We start from the raw sequence: 15,636 nt of genomic DNA on the forward strand, positions 1-15,636 counted from the left end.
GGGTATTATGCTGAGAGAAAGGTAAGTCAGTCGGAGAAGAACAAACATTATATGATTTCACTCATACAGGAATATAAAAAATAGTGAAAGAGATTATAGGGGAAAGGAGGGGAAATGAGTGAGAAAAATTAGAGAGGGTGACAAAGCATGAGAGACTCCCAACTCTGGGAAACGAACAAGGGTGGTGGAAGGGGAGGTGGGCGGGGAGATGGGGTGACTGGGTGACAGGCACTGAGGGGGGCACTTGATGGGATGAGCAGTGGGTTTTACATGTTAGCAAATCGAACTTCAATTAAAAAATAGAGAGAGATAAAATAAATAAAAATGAGGTATTTAATATGCAAAAAAATAAAAAATAAAATATTTACTATCGGGTGCATTACAGAAAAGTTTGCCAACCCCTGCTTTAAGCAACGGTGCTCAGAGGCACAAGAGTGTCATGGCTTTGAAACCTGCAGATCCGGCTCTAGCACTGACCAGCTGTGCGACCTGTTCCTTAATTTCTGAGCCTCAAGTCACTGACTGGGTGGCCTAAACAATGAAGATTTATTTTCTCACAGTTCTGGAGGCTTAGAATCCAAGATTAAAGTGTCAGCATGGTTGGTTTCTCCTAAAGCCTTTCTCACCAAGTTCATGGGTGACCTTTTCTATGGCACTCATCCCTGGTGTCTCTTCCTCTTCTAATAGGGACACCAGTCAGATTGGATTAGGGCATGTCTTAATGGCCTCACTTTATTACTTCTTTAAAAGCCCTGCACCAAACACAGTCACATTCTGAGGTACCAGGGGTTAGAGTTTCAACATATGAATTTGGGGTGGGGGGTGGGGACACAATTCAGTCCATAACACATAGGTTTGATGTAGCTGGATTTTAGAGGTGAAAACCAAGCACAGGACTTTAGTTATGATATGGGCAGTCATGGGGTCCAACTGTGGTCGAGCAGGGAAAAATATGGGTGTCGTGGTGTTCCTAAACAAACTTCAAGCTGCTCTTGGTTTTGTTTTGTTTTTTTGTGTGTGTGGTTTTTTAAGATTTATTTACTTATTTGAGAGAGCATAAGCAGAGAAGCAGAGGGAGAGAGAGAGAGAATCTCAAGCAGACTCCACGCTGAGTGTGGAGCCCCACACAGGGCTCGATCTCACAACCCCGAGATCACAACCTGAGCCAGTGAGCAGAAACCAAGAGTTGGATGCTAAACTAACTGCACCACCCAGGCACCCCTCCAGCTGCCCTTAAATGTGATGGTACTGAGAAGGAGGACCTGCGGGGTAGGTGGGAAGCATTTTGGACAAGGAACTATTAGGACTTTTCTACAGTGGAATAAAGGTGCTGAAAGAGTTCAATCTTTAAGTCCTCTAGAGATTTCTAGAAAAATGAAGATAATGTTTTAGGTGGGGGTGGAGAAGAAAAGGGGGAATATGGCAAGTTTGGTTTTGGATCCCTTGATTATACACATGGCAACATGGAATTAGGACTCAGAGAAACGGTCAGAGCTGGAGATAGGAATCTAGAGTCTTCAGACAGGTCAGAGTTCAATCTGTGGGAGTTGGGGAGCTTGCTCAGAGTTCAAAAACATCGGAGACAAAAACTCTCAGTTCTCAAACTGCTTTGCTGTCTCATAGGTTTGGGAAATAGTTTCACATGACCTCTCCGGCTAATGTAGCCTATCTGGTTCTCTCCCTTTGCCTTCTTTGTCTTCATAGCCCATTATTATCCCCCTGGCATTATATTTATATAGCTATTTGGGTGTTGTCTGTCTCTTCCAGGTGAGCGTAAGCTCCGTGAGGACACAGACCTGTCTTTCTGTTCAGTACTCTGGAAGAAAGCCCAGAACCATGTACGTGCTCAATAAATATTTACTGAGTTAAACTATAAATAGATTAATTTTCATAATCAATAGAATTAAATTTAATAATAGATTGCTGAATACTGTCTTTTTATCTTTTCTTAAAATAAAATCTTGCTCTTTAACAAATACCTTTGGATAAATGAACACATAGACGCATATATTTGAGAATCTTGAAACATACAACCTAAAAACTTAGTTTTGTTTGTGTTTTCCCTTAAGTCGTGCTTTCCCCAAATCAAGAGCACCTAACCCCTGCTCTGCAACAGTATTTATTTATGAGAAAGTAAATGTGACTTTCTTTAAAACTCCAGGCATTTTGCAATCTGGTTGCTCTTATCAGACAATCTGCTTGCATCTACTTTTCTTCCTTTTTAAATTTTCATAGCAGGTTATTCGTGGTGTTATTGGTTTCTATCAAGTCTCTGTTCCTTTTACTCACTGGACCTGTACTTTAAGATTCCTGGATCATTGTACTTATGTGGGTGCCAACAGTCCATATAAACATACTTTATCACTTTTCTTTATAATTTTCTCCAGGGGGCTGCTGGCTGTGGTACGGCGTCTCATGACATACAGCTATAGGTAAAATAGGCATTTAAACCAAGTCCGCCCTCCTCCTTTTTTCTAAGGAATCATAATGAAAGAAAAATCTCAATCAGTCTGTATTTCATACAGGTGAAGATTTTTGTAAAATTCCAGCCTCTTTTTCAGGTAGTATGAGTGGCATAATTGGCACTAGAATTGTAGGATAAAGTAATTTAAAGCAGTTCTCCGACAAATGGGGAATCCCTCCTTACAGGATTAGCAGAAACACTGAGGAAGGGACGCCTGGGTGGGTCAGCGGTTGAGCGTCTGCCTTTGGCTCAGGATCGGGCGTGATCCCGGGGTCCTGGAATCGAGTTCTGCATCAGGCTCCCTGCATGGAGCCTGCTTATCCCTCTGCCTATGTCTCTGCCTCTCTCTGTGTGTCTCTCATGAATAAAATCTTTAAATAAAAAAAAAAAAAAAGATAAACACTGAGGAAGTGTGTTTTCAAGGGCCACATGACCCCATTTTGATGACAGTGGTAGCCAGAGAGAACCTTACTGATGGGAGTATACCATTATCTCTCAGGTGTGCTGGGGGAAATAAAGGGCTGAGAATCACTGGTCAGGCCTGCATTCGGAGAGTTAAAGTAAACGGAACACATGAGAAACATGACTGGTTTCTATCTATCCTCTACTCTTTAGAGGATTGGGATTTTTGGGGGGGTTTTGGGTTTTTTTTTTTTTTTTTTTTTAGTTTTTTGGGTTTTGGTTTGGTTTTGTTTGTTTTTGTTCCTCCAGACCGTGCTTGCTAGAATTTTATGGAACTTTTAAACTGTAAAGGAAAATATAGGCTGATGGGAACGGGACAAGTCCGTAAAACCCAGAATGAGGTCAAGAGATGAAATTTGAGCACGCTTGTTAGAAACAGAGAAAAATGAAGAGACGTTAACAGGAGAACCTGTTTACTAAATCTCATGGCCAATTTAGTGAATCTTTATCATTGTTTATTATAGTATAGTCAGTTTTCTGACTTCCAAATTCTATCATGATTTTTAAAGCTCATTTATTTTTAAGTAATCTCTACACCCAACGTGGGGTTCGAACTCACAATCCCGATATTGAGTCTCCTGCTCTCCCAACTGAGCCAGATAAGCACCCCACACAGTTGTGATTTTATTTTAATACGTTGGGCTCCTTCCTAACCAGTCCGCATAAATGTGAAAGTGCTCTGGGGGGGGCATGCTGTGGAGATACACATTATAACTAGACAGGTTTTTGTCCAATATGTAATCTATCCCTCCCTGGTCCTCCCAACCACATACACACAAATAGGTGGTATATGACCACTCAAAGGTCATAATAATTACAGGAGCAAGAAAGGAACTAAAACGTATTACATGTCGAGGATGTGTCCAATACTTTACCTATATGGTACATTATCTTGTGTGATTTTAGCAATTTGATTTAGATACTAATATGCCAGTTTATGTGTGTCTGTGACATCGTGTTATGGCAGCCCTAGCAAACCAATGCGCTCTCCCATCATACTTCCATTTACTACTTCATATGCAGTCTTTATGAGTGATCCTGGAAAACAGCACACTAATTCTTGTTCCTACCTCTTTTTTTGAGGGCAGGGGAGGGACAGAGGGGGAGGGAGAGACAATCTTAAGCAGGCTCCACACTGGCTCCACCCAGTGGGGCTCCATCTCACAACCCTGAGATCATGACCTGAGCCGAAATCAAGAGCTGGATGCTTAACTGAGTGAGCCACCGAGGTGCCCCTCTTGTCCCCAACTTTTATCCAAGCTAGAATTACTGCCTGATTTTCTTCATCCCTTGCTTAAAAGCATAGGGTTTTGAAGTCCAACAAACCTGGATTCAAATCCCAGCTGCATTCACTTAACTAACAGCTTTAATTAACTTCTCTGAGACTGTTTTCTCATCCATAAATGGAAATATTAACTATATCCAATCAGTATGTACGTTATAATATGCGTAGCACAACTCCCAGCACACAGTGTACAGTACACATTCAACGATGATAGTTGCAATTACTATCCATTTTTCAAAGCCCCATTTAGTACTTGATTGTTAAGCATTTTGGCTTCTCTGGACCACCAGCCAAACTTGAAGAGAATATAGAAGGAGGGAATCATGGAGCCAAGTTTGGACTGGACTACAGTCTTGATGCCACTGAAAATGTTGGAGTTCATGTGATAAGCCATGGGGAACCATTCAGGATTTCTAAACTGGGAAAAACATGACCAAAGCCGTGCTTTAGGAAAGACAAAGCAGCAGGTGAGACAGGTGATCAGGAGAGACAGTCCACAGCGGGGACAGGTACTAAAGGATGGAAGGAGCGTAGTGCCTATGGGAATAGGAAGTGAGGAATTGTTTAAAAAAACATTTCAGACAAATAATCTATAGGGCTGGCAACAGACTGAACACAGAAAGATAGGAGAGAGTCAGGAGTACCCAACACCTTAAGACTGATACAGTGGTAGCACCATGAACAAAAATACGAGCCAGGTGACGGAGAGTTGTGGGAGTTTGATTTTAACCTCCACACGGCACTTCCCGTGCTGCTCCTACTACCGCATCTCGCCCCATATCTGCAGTCCTATCAGGGCAGTCTGCATGCCCTTCCCTTCCAGTAAAACTTCAAGAAGGCATTTCAAAATTAAATCACACTGAGACATAAACAGTCATCTGACTATTTGCATTTTAAAAGAGACCTCCCCAAACGAACCACCATGAAATGTGGATAACTGACAAACACAAGAGAGGTACGAGATGCAGAGGGCATGTCCTTTCAACATTACTATCACCAGACAGTTCCCTTCCAACTTGCTACAAACACTTCGGTTGGCTGCAACCTATCTAGCACCATCTCTGGATTTACACATTAGTGTTGTATCTAAGACTCCTTTTCTCGTCTTAATGCCGGATGATGTTCAGGACCACAGATAAACAGAACTGTTTTCATTGCCTGTTTAAAAGATATGAAACATCAGCACAGAGCAGCAGGCCTGGGAAGGTCCGTGATGCATCAGTGTCTGCCCCGTTCAGATAGTTTCAGTTCATGTTACTAGAGATGCTAAGGGGACACTCAGCAGCCTTGCCCAGGGATCATTTTCCATTTCCTCCAACCCTTGACTTCCCTATTTAAACCCACCTCCTTTACCCTCAACAAAGGTATGAAATAGAAACTTCTTACAATCTTCAAAATACTTTTTCACAGATTAAAAAATGATTTAAAATTCACTATTTTTTTTTCATTCTGGGTTATTCCGATTTTTTTTCCACATTCTGTGTCCAACTAAAACTCATGGAGTGACCACTGCTTACACTGTGGAGGAGAGAGAAGGAGGCGGATGAGAGGAAAGTGAAAATCTGAAGTCACACAATTCCCTTCCTCAAGGTGTTCTTGGTTTAGTTCATCTTCATCCACATCTGTGGATCACCTCTGTAGCTCTCATCCTTGAGCCTCCCACCAGCCTCTTGAAGTTTCTTTTAAATGTGGGAATCCATAGCAAGGGGCACACATTTTCAAGAGGATCTGACCCAGATGGAATCTAAGTGCCTTCCCTCCATGATTCTCATGGGAGTTATTCACAGCCACGCATTTGTTTGTGTGTTCACTGTAGTATGTGGACAGGTGAGGGTGAGGCTGATTTGTTTTAATAGCCGTAGTGCTGAGTCATTCAGATTATTTATTCTCAATTTCCTATCATTTTCTGTCATATATTCATCGTACAAACACTTTGTCACTGCACTCCACCAAACACGGCACAAAATGAGTTAAAAAGCAAGCACCACGGTGCTATAGAAAACAGTACAGCAGTTCCTCAAAATATTAAACATAGAATTACCATATGATCTAGCAATTCCACTTCTAGGCATCACCCAAAAGAATTGAAAGCAGGAACTCACAGATTCTTATACACCCATGTTCATCGCAACATTATTCACAATGACCAAAAGGTAGAAGCAAGCCAACTACCTGGCTATTGAGGGATGGGTGGATAAACAAAATGGGGAATGTATAATGGGATATTATTCAGCCTTATAAAAGAAGGAATTTGCAACACTTGCCGTAACACGGATGTACCTTGAAGACATGATGCTAAGTGAAACAAGCCAGTCACAAAAGGACAAACACCCTACGATTCCATGTCCATGAAGCACCTAGAATGGTCAACTTCATAGAGACAGAAAGGAGAATGGTGGTTGCCAAGGGTTGGAGGAGGGGGAAACGGGGAGATATTGTTCAGTAGATGTGGATCTTCAGTTTAAGACAACGAAAAATTTCTGAAGATGAATAGTAGTGATGGTGGCACAACAATGTGAATGTACTTAATGCCCCCTACTATACACTGACAAATAGTTAAGATGGTAAATTTTATGTCACATTTCTCACAATTTATTAAAGTATTAAAAACACTTAAGGATATAATAGAAGAAAATATTCCTGAAGTAAAGAAATATGGGGGAAAAATCAGAAATCATCCCTCTTCTGGAGGCAGATACTTTAAACAATTGTGGCAAGGATGCAGACACAAAGCAAGACACAAAGAGAGAACAAGCTAGGGAAAAATCTTTTTGACTTCAACTGAATAAGTATATGTAGTGCATTTACAGTTGTTTGTTCAACCTTGTTCTCCTTAGCACACCCCCTAAGGAGATTGTTCAGACATTTCTTCCCTAGCCGTCCCCTGATGAAAGTTTAAAACCAGAGATATACTCTGTATCTGTTTACGTGCTATTAGGGTCCTTTACAAGGGCACAGACTACTGTAATATAGAAGATATTTCCTTCCCCCAGAACCAATTTTCCCCACTTGGAGACAATAGAACCCTCTGGGAGAAGGCATGGTTTACTGCATTTGCCACTCTAAAAAATAAGTGCTATGACAAATAGCAAATTTGACTGAAATAATCACAGGACTGGGGATGCACACATACTAACCAACGCTAAGATGCGTCGAAAAGTCTTACGCCAATATTAAAAGTTTATGCACACTACTAAACTTCTGAACGAAAAGCGAGAAATTCATTTTTAGTGTCTTCCTACATCTGGAAGTTGCAATTATATAGGTGCAACATTTAGGTGGTTGACAACATTTTGAAAAGCTTAATACAGATATTCGGTATCATGTGAATAATACAGCATCACCAGTGCTGTTTAACATAATCAAGCAGAATTTACTTCTCTACGTGGTACAATGACATACACAGATTTTAAAGAAAAGCTCCATAATTGTTCTTATTAACTAGAACTGCGGGAGCCTTAAAATTCTGCTACTCAAAGTGTGGACGTTGGGCAAGCCTATGATCACATGGGAACTTATTAAATATGCAGAATGATAAGCTCCGCCTTAGACCTACTGACACAGAATCTGTAGTTCAACCAGATCTCCAGATAACTCTCATGCATATTAAGGTTTGAGACGAACCGCCTGTAAAAGACAACAATTGAAATGCTTTCCTAACTCATCAGAGCATTTTGTTTTTTAACCAAGTAGATTAATTACTCCACTCATAGTACCATAGGGCCTACAGGAAAGGTAAACTAGAAAATAAGCATATGAAATTGTTAAAAAATATAAATATATCGATAGGCACCCACAGTTCCTCTTCAGAAGCAGTAGCAGTGGGCCCTTCACCAGAGCTTTGACTAGTGATGCTCTTCCAAGCCTTAGCTTTCTAGCACAGAAGGAAACATCCTTCGAGGAGCAAGGGTGACGAAGGGTGGGATTCCCCTTTCTTTGTAACCCCAAGTGTGGTGTCCAAAAATGGCTTCTCCCATCCACTAGCCCAACCATCCTCACCGTTCCACCAGATGGCTTCACTCTTGGAGGTATGAAAGATTTTCCTATGGTCTTCTTAAAACACCAAGGCTTATATGGTTATCAACTAAAACTTTACCAGTTAAATCTGAACCGGAAGCAGTGGGACCCAGCGGGGAGCCAGAGAAAGGGAGGGACCCTGGAAAGAGGTTGATCTCTCCCCTTAGTACTGAGCTAATAGCCCAGTGGCGCGGAGGCAAGGGTACTTACTAGCTACAGAGATCAAATCCAACCTCTGCCACTCACCACCTAGGCGATCTTGAACCGATTGCTCAATATCTCTGAGCCTCAATTTCCTCACCTATAAAATTAGCCTTATTACGTCTACCTCAGATGCCATTATGAAGGCTAAATGAGATCTTGCTGGTCAACTCCCAAAACAAGCGTTTAATACATTTCATTCCCTCCTGCTAACCAACCCCTCCGCCCAGGGAGCAATAACTTATTTTCATCTACCAAATTTGAAAGGAAAGTGTTTTACCTCACAGTCCCAAATTAAAGGAACAGGAAGTGCTTTAATCAGAAACCACATATGCTAGCTTTAATGAGCGGCTTCACCAAAACCAGAGGGGGCCACGATGCTCTCTGGGCCTGTGAAAGATTACATAACTCTGAAACCGCCCGTCAGCAGAGAGCTGAATTCCCCTCTTAGACATATTCATGTGTCCTCCTCTCACAGAAAGAGTGGAAATTCAAGTTAGTGAAAAGCAAACTAAGCCACCAAAATATCTTAGTTCACAAGAAATCGCAGTACAATGCCTATGCGTAAAATTCACAGTAACTCTGAGGCAACTTCAAAAATTGATTTAAGAGATCCAAGAGTCTTAGAATTAAAAAAAAAAAAAAAAAAAGAAAATCCCCCTACCGATTTTGCCTCCATCAGCCAAGGCCGAAGTAACATCTACCTCCCACTTGGGTATCCGGGCCTTTCTCACCGCCAGGTTGCCTCTGGCACCCTCGGGCAGTGCATCAAACGTGAAATTCAGCCTCCAGGTCTTCCTGTTAACCTGGGGGGGGGGGGGGGGGGATGGAGAAGCCACCAGATCAGTCAGGTATAAGCCAAAGGGAAATGGTTTGCTCAGGAGCCATTCATTGTAGGTCAGTCAGAAAATCTTCCCCCTCATTAGTGCTCTCCAGGGCTCCCTAACTTCAGAGTTTCTTTTGTTTTCTGAGAGCAGGACTTCCTTCAGGCCAAAGTAGAATGAGAACGGTTTGCCTCCTTTCCTCAAGAAGGAAAAGTCTGCGTCTGGGCAACTAAATTATGCTGACCCTGGTCGTCACCTCCATGGGGGGGGGGGGGGGGGGGGGGAGAAGGGCCACTGATTTCTTATGCTCCTCATCCCAGACTGACACTCCTGTGGTCCCCGGGCTCTTCCCCTGTACCCTGCCCCACTGTGACTCGAGCGTAAGCCAACTGGAGATCGCACGTTGTATTCTGACTCCAAATAAAAAGACTTCAGGATGATGTTCATGTGTAGATGCTCTGTTTGGTTGATGGATGCACTCCTCAGAGATTCCTGAGGGCAGCGGATAAACCTTGTGGGTGTTTGGGGCGTGGGGGTGACTGGGTGACGGGCACTGAGGGGGGCACTTGACGGGATGAGCACTGGGTGTTATGCTCTATGTTGGCAAATTGAACTCCAAGAAAAATAAATAAATTTCAAAGAAAACCTTGCAAATGCTCCTCTCCTTTTACCGTCCAAACCACCTACTGTCCAAGGAAAACATATCTCACCTACCCAGACAATGTATTTCTTTAGATGGCAGATTTCTAGTGGGGAAATCCACAGGCACCAAGGGCTTAAAGCGTACGTGCGTAGGGAATGTCCTCCTCTCTGGGACACCCCCACCCCTTGACAGCCGGCCTCCAAATCCCTGCGGAGCGGGGGTCGAATCCACCCTACCTACAAGTCACGAAGCTCCTCCAAATACTTTATGCAGACTGCCATGAACCTGGGGGTCCGGCCAAGCCATCCCATTTTAGGGCTTCCCGCGTTCGAGAAATCGTCTCGCAGCACTTGTCTTTACCTTCACTGGGGCGCCGTAGGGCTCGGAGAGGGCGCTGCGGGAGTGGGGAAGGCACCGTGCCTCGGCTCCCCCCGCACGCCCGGCCCGCGAGCGCCGCGAGCGCCGGGTCTGGGGTGTCCGCGCTGTCCCGGCCCCGCAGCCCCTCGGGCCCCGACCCTCCGCGGCCAGCCCGAGCCAAGCCCCCCAGACTGGCTTTCCCCCGGGGGAGCCCCGCTCCGCAACGCTCTGCCCAACAGGTCTGGCGACCCACGTATCAGGAAGGGGCTTCCAAGGAAAGAATCCCGGGGGGGGGGGGGGCGCTGGAGGGACTGTTTCGTACTAAACATCGAAGAGCGACAATATACCTGTGGGTGCGAGGAGCGCGCGGCGGCCGCTCCGTGGTTTCCAGCGGTCCCGGCGGCGGGAAGCCCAGGCGCGCGGGGGCCTCGGGCGGCTCCGTCCCGCGCTGCTCGGGGCCCGCGGCCCGCCTCGGCCCTTTATAGCGCGGCGCGCGGGTGGGCACCGGGGCCCGGGCCGGGGGTGCAGGGAGAAGGGCGGAGGGAGGGGAGGGGAGGGGAGGGGAGGGGAGGGGAGGGGAGGGGAGGGGGGGCGGGGCGGGGCGGGGGGCGCGGGCCCGGCGGCCGGCCCTAGGTCTGCGGATTTTTCTCTGTTCGCTGGAAATTCCCGAGCCCGAAAGGTAGCGAGCCGCGTCCCGGACATTCCCCTGGGGGGCGGGGGGCGGCTCCAAGACCCGGCCTGGAATCCCGCCGAGGACCGGAACTTGCCCCTTGGGGATGCCCCTGCGCGAATCCCAAGGAATCCACCCCGGGCGTTAGCGCCGCCCCCTGCTCCCTGGATTCACCTCCTCTGCTAATTGAGCGCTTTCTGCAGGGGCAGGGGCGGGGGCGGGGGCGGGGGCGGGGGGGCTTCCAGAAAGGGGGAGGTGCGGGGTGGGGGGCAGACACCTCGGGCAGCACAGCTTTTCTGAACGAGCGGCCCTCGCTAAGCAGCGTCGCTGCCGTGGCAGATAACGGGCCACCCATCGAGATGCCAAGGAAGCTGGGGTGCTTCGCGGTTCCGGGGGGCAGGAGGTACAGCCGGGTCAGTTGAAAGAGTGAACTATTGCACAACATTTAAAGGATTTTGCCTGTGATATTTGGTTTCACTGTGACTCCTTTTCCTTTCGGGACGCTTGTAATCCCTGTCCTGCTTCCTGCCCCGCCCCCCCCCCCCCCCCAGGACCCCGGGTGCCACAATCCAGCTTGATGATGAGATCGGAAATGTCTGATCCTCCAATAGCACCAGGCATCTAGAGCTCAACACCAGAAGGTCCTTAAACCTTTAACAGTGTAACAGTAGGATCTTCGTCCTGACTTCCTCTCGTTGGCTGGAGACTATTATTAAAGCAAAATATGAGGGCGCCTGGGCGGCTGGGGTGGAGATCCTGGTGAGTGTGGGGAGATGGGCCCTGCCTGGGGCTCCCTGCAAGGTGCGGGAATGCTTGACAGATCCTCTCCCTCCCCTTCCTTTCCCTCCACTCCCACTTGGCATGCCCACCTGGCTCGCTCAATCTCTCTCTCTCACAAACGAATGGAAAAGATCTTTTAAAAGAAGTGAGATATACTTAAATTCACACTTTTCACAAAAGTTAAGATGCAAATGCACTTAAGAGACTGGTTAGAAGGTATGTGGTGGAGTGCGTGCACTGTGGCCTTCTGCCTTCTGTATCTATCAACTTCTGCCTTCAGCCACCCTCTTCTCTTCCACCACTCCCCAGGCACCCGATTTCCTAGGTGCTCCCAGTACTCAGGAACAGTGGTCTCACTCTTAGAAAAAGAACACCTTCGGAATCCTTTTTTATTGCACACTGGGCAGTCATGCATTCTAAGGGCACTGAGACCACACTGCAGACATAAAGCCTGAAGAGAATAATGCTTACTACAAGAGAATGGATACACTTAAAGTGGAATTTTCTAGCATAAGCAACTAGCTAATGCTAATAAACTGAATTTACCCCAAAGATAACGCTGAGCATCCTTGGAGGTGGGAGTATTAATGTCCCCATACCACTCTCAGTAACTGCTATTTCCTTTAATAGGTAGGGCCCAGAAAAACACCCACCTCTGGCATGTAATATGGGTATGTAACCGTTTGCTATATATATTCTTGTTACACCCCCAGTGTATCAATCTGAAACTCAATACCTGAAGCCAGGAAGTGTCAGTCAATTGGTATTTAATAAAATGATGGTGCTGAGTGAAATAAGTCAATCAGAGAAGGACAAACATTATATGATCTCATTCATTTGGGGAATATAAAAATTAGTGAAAGGGAATAAAGCGAAAGGAGAGAAAATGAGTGAAAGTATCAGTGAGGGTGACAAAACATGAGAGACACCTAACTCTGGGAAATGAACAAGGGGTAGTGGAAGGGGAAGTTGGTGGGGGGTTGGGTGACTGGGTGATGGACACTGAGGGGGGGCACTTGGTGGGATGAGTACTGGGTGTTATGCTATATGTTGGCAAATTGAACTCCAACAAAAATTTTTTTAAATAAATAAAATGATGGTTGTTCAGAATGGTAAAGTGGATCATATTGAAACACCAAAGGTCTGTTTTATATGGCTAATGAAAGGTTACCCTTAATAACACTTTCAGAAAACATAATTTGCATAGAAGGGCCTTATTATGGATTCTCCCTTTCATAAGTAGCATCAAGTCAATCATCAGAGCTCTAGAATATGAGATCCACTAAGTGAAAGTAATGCTGTCATTCCCAAATAAAAATCCATGGTTTAACCCAATGAAATTGTGTATAAACCACTGTTTCAATATTTTATTATAAACCTAAATGTCCAACTGTAATGACCAACTTAGTTAAGTAATAATAATAGCATTAACTGAACTGCTAGTGGGCAAACTTTTCTAATTCAGTTATGAAGACTAACTTGAAAAATGTATGTTAAATAAAGAACCACAGAACAAATTATATATTATCTGTGATTATAGCTATTCAGTTTTTAAAACATCCTGGAAGAAAACATATCAAGATGCTAATGCTTACCACATTCAGATGATAGAATTATGGATTCTATCCATAGATTTTCTCTGTCTAGATTTTACAGTTTTTAAAAATAATGATGCCCTTGGGCACCTGAGTGGCTCAGTGGGTTAAGTATCTGCCTTCAGCTCATGTTATGAGGGAATCTAACCCCAGGCTCCAAGCTCAGTAGGAACTCTGTTTCTCTCTCCCTCTGTCCCTCCCTCTGCTTGTGCTTTCTCTCTCTCGCTCTCTCTCAAATAAAAAAATAAGTAAATAAAATCTTAAAAAATAATAATAATGCTCTTTATAATGGAAAATATATACAACAAAGTATATTATTTGGCTGGCACACTAATATTCAAAACTATGTGATACTGGCCTAACATAACCTTTTCAGAAGAAATTAAAACACTGTATCTTATTATTCTGAGAAAGATTTAGGTAATATTCCAAATTCTACACTTAAAGGCATTTTGGGGGGATGCCTGGGTGACTCAGCTGGTTAAACATGGGACTCTTGATTTCCACTCAAGTCATGATCTCACGGTTGTGAGATCAAGCCCTGTGCTGGGCTCCACACTCAGCACAGTCTGCTTGAGATTCTCTTTCTCCCTCTCCCCTATTCATGCTCTCTAAATAAATCTTTAAAAAATAATAATAAAGGCATTTTTTTTTAAAGTTCCACACCAGAGAATAGAAAGACAAGTTAGAGGGATGCCTAGGTGGCAGAGTCAGTTAAAGTATCTGACTCCTTTTTTCTTTTAAGATATGTTTATTAAGTTTAGAGAGAGAGTGCACGAGTGGGGAGATGGGCAGAGGGAGAGGACAGAGAATCTCAAGCAGACTCCTCTCTGAGTGTGGAACTTGAGGCTGGGCTCTATCCCACAAAGAGTCAGACAGTTAAGCAACTGAGACACCTAAGCACTGCATAAGTATTTGACTTTTGATTTTGGCTCAGGTCATGATCTCAGAGTCATGAGATTGAGCCCCACATCAGGGTCTGCACTTGGCATGGAGCCTGGTTAAGAGTCTCTCTTCCTTTCTCTGCTCCTCCCCCGATTCACACGCTTCTCTCTCTCAGAAAGAAAAGAAAGAAAGAAAGAAAGAAAGAAAGAAAGAAAGAAAGAAAGAAAGAAAGAAAGAAAGAAAGAAAGAAAGAAAGAAAAAGAAAAAGAAAAAAAGGCAAATTAGAAAAGGGACAAAGTGAAATAGAGTACTTCAAGAAACTATGTCATCAAATCTTTAGGGCCTTATGTAACTGCATCAAAAAGTAACAGCAACTGGATACGATCACAAAAAATCATCTGTGCAAACAAGAAGCATCAGTCCAAAGCCCTGGAAAGGTAGTGGAAACTGAAATTCTCCTGAGAAGATGATGCCCCAGCCTCCTCTAGCAATCTTTGAGAAAATGCTCAGAAAGTCCTTTCATGAAAAAGAAAATCTCTCTTTACAAAAGTCTAACAAGTTGTAGTTATAAAGGGCTATGTACTCTCACATACCTAGGTTCAAATTCAAACTTGATTTCTTCATCTATAAAATGTAGCTAATATTACCTACATTAGATCGTGATCAGAATTAAATATTAGGGATTAAGCCCCGGAAATAAAAGACAAGCATTACTATTTTCTTAGTTCTATCCTCCTTCTTCCCTTAGTTGTATTTCTCAAAGTATAGAACACTACCATTGCATCAGAATCACTGGATACTTGTAATGAAGGTTGATTTCACAATTCGTGGAGGCATGACCCCTAATTCTGTATTTTTATCAAGTATTCTAGGTGATTCTCAGACACTAAAGCTTAAAGACCATTAAAATGAGGCTATCTTAATATTTTAACTACTTGTTCCTCTTTAAACTCAGAAAATAATAAAAAATCTTGTACCCCTTATATGTATTTTATACATTTGAAGATGGCCCAAAGCTAAGAAAGGAAGATCTTACACTCTGTTCTAAGTTAAAACTCCAAATTCTTTGGCCCACTCTCCTAAGACTGTATGTTTTCATGCTCTAAGTATCCCATCTTCATCTCTAAAACCTTCCCAGTCTCTTTATTTGTCCATTTAGGGGAAACTAAAACTAGACTGTTAACCTTGTGGCTCAAAAAGAGAAGAGTACTTATACTTCTAAATGGCCCCAAGTTAACCTAAACTCATTTAAAATTAGTAAGGTAGGGATCCCTGGGTGGCGCAGCGGTTTGGTGCCTGCCTTTGGCCCAGGGCACGATCCTGGAGACCCGGGATCAGATCCCACGTCAGGCTCCCGGTGCATGGAGCCTGCTTCTCCCTCTGCCTATGTCTCTGCCTCTCTCTCTCTTTGTGTGACTATCATAAATAAATAAATAATTTTAAAAAAATAAAA

The 15,636-nt window shown here is 44.0% G+C and overlaps 1 protein-coding gene across 2 annotated transcripts in view; it reads right to left on the minus strand.

The window, feature by feature from the left end:
- NFKBIZ (NFKB inhibitor zeta) overlaps window positions 1–10,731 on the minus strand; it is a 30,516-nt gene extending 19,785 nt beyond the window's left edge. The window contains exons 1-2 of one of the 2 annotated variants that reach the window (XM_072812484.1): window positions 10,601–10,731; window positions 9,094–9,235 (exon numbers count right to left, since the gene is read on the minus strand). The gene's annotated coding sequence lies outside the window, so the exon portion shown is untranslated. The remainder of the gene's footprint in view (window positions 1–9,093; window positions 9,236–10,600) is intronic. The other variant, XM_072812485.1, reaches the window with a different exon arrangement.
- Between the last annotated feature and the right edge of the window lie 4,905 nt (window positions 10,732–15,636).

The sequence above is a fragment of the Canis lupus genome, chromosome 35 (assembly GCF_048164855.1).
Source record: "Canis lupus baileyi chromosome 35, mCanLup2.hap1, whole genome shotgun sequence".
NCBI classification, from domain to species: domain Eukaryota; kingdom Metazoa; phylum Chordata; class Mammalia; order Carnivora; family Canidae; genus Canis; species Canis lupus.